This window comes from Petromyzon marinus (genome assembly GCF_048934315.1).
Source record: "Petromyzon marinus isolate PM22_M1 ecotype Great Lakes invasive population chromosome 77 unlocalized genomic scaffold, UKy_Petmar_22M1.pri1.0 chr77_unloc.1, whole genome shotgun sequence".
Classification (NCBI taxonomy): Eukaryota; Metazoa; Chordata; class Hyperoartia; order Petromyzontiformes; family Petromyzontidae; genus Petromyzon; species Petromyzon marinus.
The window spans coordinates 526,056-532,125 of NW_027422621.1; the positions used below are offsets into that span (position 1 = coordinate 526,056).

The window sequence follows — 6,070 nt, forward strand, 5'->3', positions numbered from 1 at the left end:
GGTGGAGTGAGTGGTGTGGGTGGTGTGGGTGGAGTGGGTGGTGTGGGGAGAGTGGTGTGGGTGGTGTGGGTGGAGTGGGTGGTTTGGGTGGAGTGGGGAGAGTGGTGTGGTGTGGGTGGAGTGGGTGGTGTGGGTGGTGTGGGGAGAGTGGTATGGGTGGTGTGGGTGGTGTGGATGGTGGTGGCGTGGTTAAGAGACGTTGCAAGTCCCGTCGGCCATGTTGCGTCGGGGGTGTAATGTCACGTCGGCCATGTTGTGTGGGGGGTTTGATGCCACGTCGGCCATGTTGTGTAGGGGTGTCACATCGGTCATGTTGCGTAGGGGTGTCACGTCGGCCATGTTGCGTCGGGGGTGTAATGTCACGTCGGCCATGTTGTGTGGGGGTTTGATGCCACGTCGGCCATGTTGTGTAGGTGTGTCACATGGGTCATGTTGCGTAGGGGTGTCACGTCGGCCGTGTTGCGTGGGGGGGTATCACGTCGGCCATGTTTGTAAAGTTGTTTCTTAGTGTGGGGAGCGGTGGCGCAGCGGTTAGCGCGCTGCGCTACCAACCTGGGCAGAGACCCAAGTTCGATTCTCACTCAGGACCACCACCACAACCACCACTACCACCACAACTACCACTACAACCACCACCACCACACCTACCACTACCACCACCACACACACCACTACCACCACAACTACCACCACCACCACAACCACCACTACCACCACAACTACCACAACTACCACCACCACTACTCGCTACTAACAGCACTTGCCCCTACAGCCCTGCTAGAGGCTACCTGGGGGAACTTTGTCTGTGTGTGTATCATAGGTGGTGCTGCTAGCAGCACTTGCCCCTACAGCCCTGCTAGAGGTTACCTGGGGGAACTTTGTCTGTGTGTGTATCATAGGTGGTGCTGCTGCTACTAACAGCACTTGCCCCTACAGCCCTGCTAGAGGTTACCTGGGGGAGCTTTGTCTGTGTGTGTGTGCATCATAGGTGGTGCTACTCGCTACTAGCAGCACTTGCCCCTACAGCCCTGCCACAGGCTACCTGGGGGAGCTTTGTGTGTACAAGTGAGTAGGTGAATGAGTGAGTAGGTGAGTATGAGAGGGTGTGTGTGTGTGTGAGACTGGGGGAGAGACAAAGGCGGCCGGGCGTGGTGGTGGTGGTGGCCACCCACCCCCTCTGTGTGTAGCCAAGGTGCCGGTAGCCTTCATAGACGCTGCTGCTGCTACTCGCAGCACTTGCCCCTACAGCCCTGCTAGAGGCTACCTGGGGGAGCTTTGTCTGTGTGTGTATCATAGGTGGTGCTGCTAGCAGCACTTGCCCCTACAGCCCTGCTAGAGGCTACCTGGGGGAGCTTTGTCTGTGTGTGTATCATAGGTGGTGCTGCTAGCAGCACTTGTCCCTACAGCCCTGCTAGAGGTTACCTGGGGGAGCTTTGTGTGTGTGTATCATAGGTGCTGCTACTCGCTACTAGCAGCACTTGCCCCTACAGCCCTGCTAGCGGCTACCTGGGGAGCTTTGTCTTTGTGTGTGTGTATCATAGGTGCTGCTACTCGCTACTAGCAGCACTTGCCCCTACAGCCCTGCTAGAGGCTACCTGGGGGAGCTTTGTAGTTGTTGTGAGTTGCGTCTGTGAGCACAGGAGGGGAGTGATCACGATGTTGTCTGAGATCGGCGAGGATTGAGGGGGGCGAGCGGGATTCAGGCGATGTGTGCCTGCTGCATCAGCGTTTGTATTGTTATTAAATATCGCACACTTATGTCTGTCTGCCCATCCCTCCTGTCACGCTCGCTCACCCGCTCACTCGTACACTCACCCGCTCACTCGTACACTCACCCGCTCACTCGTACACTCACCCACTCGCTCACCCGCTCGCTCGCTCACCCGCTCGCTCACCCGCTCACCCGCTCACTCACCCGCTCACTCACCCACTCAATCGTACATTCACTTGTACACTCACTCACCCACTCACACATCACCCACTCACTCGTACACTCACTCGCTCACTCACCCGCTCACTCACCCACTCAATCGTACATTAACTTGTACACTCACCCACACATCACCCACTCACTCGTACACTCACTCGCTCACTCACTCGTAAACTCACCCGCTCACTCGCTCGTAAACTCACCCGCGCTCACCCACCCACTCACCCACTCAATCGTACACTCACTCCCCACTCATTCACACATCACCCACCCACTCACTCGTACACTCACCCGCTCACCCACTCAATCGTACACTCACTTGTACACTCACTCACCCGCTCACTCGTACACTCACCCGCTCACTCATGCACTCAATCGTACACTCACCCGCTCACTCAATCGTACACTCACTTGTACACTCACTCACCCACTCAATCGTACACTCACTCACCCACTCAATCGTACACTCACCCGCTCACTCAATCGTACACTCACTTGTACACTCACTCACCCACTCAGTCGTACACTTACTCATCCCCTTACTCGCTCACTCACCCGCTCACTCGTACACTCACCCATTCACTCGCACACTCGCTCACCCGCTCACTCGCTCACTCACCCGTACACTCGTTAGCTTGTACACTCACCCGCTCACTCGTCCACTCACTCGTACACTCGTACACTCACCCGCTCACTCGTACACTCACTCGTACACTCGTTAGCTTGTACACTCACCCGCTCACTCGTACACTCACCCGCTCACTCACCCACTCGCTCACCCGCTCACTCGCTCACTCACCCGTACACTCACCCGCTCACTCGTACACTCACCCGCTCACTCGTACACTCACTTGTACACTCACTAGCTTGTACACTCACCCGCTCACTCGTACACTCGTACACTCGCTCACCCGCTCACTCGTACGTCGCGAGCTTGTACACTCACCCGCTCACTCGTACACTCACCCGCTCACTCGTACACTCGCTCACCCGCTCACTCGTACGTCGCGAGCTTGTACACTCACTTAGCCCCTCATCCGCTCACTCGCTCGTACACTCACCCGCTCACTCATAGAACTTGCTCACCCTCTCACTCACCCACTCACTCGTACACTCGCTCATCCACTCACTCGTACACTCACTCACCCACTCATACACTCGCTCACCTGCTCACTCACTCACTCTCACACCCACTCGTACATTCACTCATCCGCTCACTCACCCACTCACTCACCCACTCACTCACCCACTCACTCACCCACTCACTCACCTACTCATACACTCACTCACCCACTCACTCTCACACCCACTCACTCGTACACTCACTCGCCCACTCGCTCACCCGCCAGGCTAGACGCTGGAGGAGGTCACGGGACAGACTCAGCAGGTGCCATGGGTTGACTGACTGAGATGAGCCCGGCGCTCCGCTCGTTGTTGTGAACGTCGCTCCTCTGCCCTCCGTTGTTGCTGGAGGACGAGTAGCCGCATGGTGCACCTAGCCTGGCACTGCACAGTAGCAGCAGCAGCAGCAGCGTCCTTCACGAGCCTCCTCCACAGAGGCCGATCTTGACACCGCTGGTACCGGTCATCGGCAAGTCCACTCAGCTCCACGTCCTCCTGTACCACATCACTCCATCTCTTCTCTAGCCCGTGTCAGTCACACACTCACCCACTCACTCACCCACACACCCACGCACTCACCCACACACTCGTGCACTCAGCCACCCACTCACATATGCGCACACCCACACACTGACCCACTCACACACCGACTCAACCACTCATGCATCCACCCACTCACGCACTCGCCTACTCACCCAGCCACACACCCACTCAAAACACCCGCCCACTCACCCAACCAGTCACCCAACCACCCATTCAACCACCCACTCACCCAACCAGTCACCCAACCACCCATTCAACCACCCACTCACCCAACCAGTCACCCAACCATTCACCCACCCACTCACCCACCCACTCACCCACCCACTCACCCACCCACTCATTCACCCACTCAACCACTCACTCACCCACTCACCCACCCACTCACCCACCCACTCACTCACCCACCCACTCACTCACCCACTCACCCACCACTCACCCACCCACCCACTCACTCACCCACTCACCCACTCACTCACCCACCCACTCACCCACCCACTAACTCACCCACCCACTCACTCACCCACTCACCCACCCACTCACTCATCCACCCACCCACTCACCCACTCACTCACCCACTCACCCACTCACCCACCCACTCACTCACCCACTCACCCACCACTCACCCACCCACTCACCCACTCACTCACCCACTCACCCACCCACTCACCCACCCACTAACTCACCCACTCACTCACCCACTCACCCACCCACTCACTCATCCACCCACTCACTCACCCACCCACTCACCCACTCACTCACCCACTCACCCACTCACCCACCACTCACCCACCCACCCACTCACTCACCCACCCACCCACTCACTCACTCACCCACTCACCCACCCACTCACTCACCCACCCACCCACCCACTCACCCACCCACTCACCCACCCACTCATTCACCCACTCAACCACTCACTCACCCACTCACCCACCCACTCACCCACCCACTCACTCACCCACCCACTCACTCACCACTCACCCACCCACCCACTCACTCACCCACTCACCCACTCACTCACCCACCCACTCACCCACCCACTAACTCACCCACCCACTCACTCACCCACTCACCCACCCACTCACTCATCCACCCACCCACTCACCCACCCACTCACCCACTCACCCACCCACTCACTCACCCACTCACCCACCACTCACCCACCCACCCACCCACTCACTCACCCACCCACCCACCCACTCACTCACTCACCCACTCACCCACCCACTCACTCACCCACCCACCCACCCACTCACCCACCCACTCACCCACCCACTCATTCACCCACTCAACCACTCATTCACCCACTCACTCATCCACTCACCCACCCACTCACCCACCCACTCACTCACCCACCCACTCACTCACCCACCACTCACCCACCCACCCACTCACTCACCCACTCACCCACCCACTCACCCACCCACTAACTCACCCACCCACTCACTCACCCACTCACCCACCCACTCACTCATCCACCCACCCACTCACCCACTCACTCACCCACTCACCCACTCACCCACCCACTCACTCACCCACTCACTCACCCACCCACCCACTCACCCACTCACCCACCCACTCACCCACCCACTCACTCACCCACCCACTCACCCACCCACTCAACCACCCGCACAACATCGACCGCTCTAACAGCGCAAATCTTATTTCTTTTAATTTAACAACAACAACAACAACAATTTTTAAATACAAATTACGCGATCGTGTTTTTTTCCCCCCTCTCTCTCTCTCGTAATTGTAAACTCTGTAGAAATGTTTTTTTTTACACAACGCGAAAAAAAAACCGCAGGCCACGTCAACTCGAGTCTCTCGTTAACACAACACCAACAACAACAACACCAACAACAACAGGCCAACCAAACCACGTGCTTCACGCTGGACCTACCGGCCTAGCGGCGAGGTCGCTACGAGGTCGCTACGAGGAGGGAGGAGGTTTATTTTGATTCCATTCACGACACAGGACGTGGCCAGTAGTGTATAGTGGTGTAGTGTATAGTGGTGTAGTGTAGTGTATAGTGGTGTAGTGTAGTGTATAGTGGTGTAGTGTGTAGTGTATAGTGGTGTAGTGTGTAGTGTATAGTGTAGTGTATAGTGGTGTAGTGTAGTGGTGTAGTGTGTAGTGGTGTATAGTAGTGTGGTGTATAGTAGTGTATAGTGTAGTGTATAGTAGTGGTGTAGCGTGTATTGTATAGTAGTGTAGTGTATAGTGTAGTGTATAGTGGTGTAGTGTAGTGGTGTATAGTAGTGTGGTGTATAGTAGTGTATAGTGTAGTGTATAGTAGTGTAGTGTGTATTGTATAGTATAGTAGTGTAGTCTATAGCGGTATAGTGTAGTGTAGAGTGTATAGTGTAGTGTATAGTAGTGTAGTGGAGTGTATAGTGTAGTGTGTAGAAGTGTAGTGGAGTGTGTAGTAGTGTAGTGGAGTGTATAGAAGTATAGTAGTGTATAGTGTAGTA

At 56.1% G+C, this 6,070-nt stretch overlaps 1 long non-coding RNA gene across 1 annotated transcript; it reads left to right on the top strand.

The window, feature by feature from the left end:
- The first annotated feature begins 4 nt into the window (after positions 1-4).
- On the top strand, positions 5-1,758 carry LOC142908221 (uncharacterized). The gene is made up of 2 exons (XR_012931641.1): positions 5-899; positions 989-1,758. It is a non-coding gene; the product is annotated as an uncharacterized LOC142908221 (long non-coding RNA).
- Positions 1,759-6,070: the final 4,312 nt, after the last annotated feature.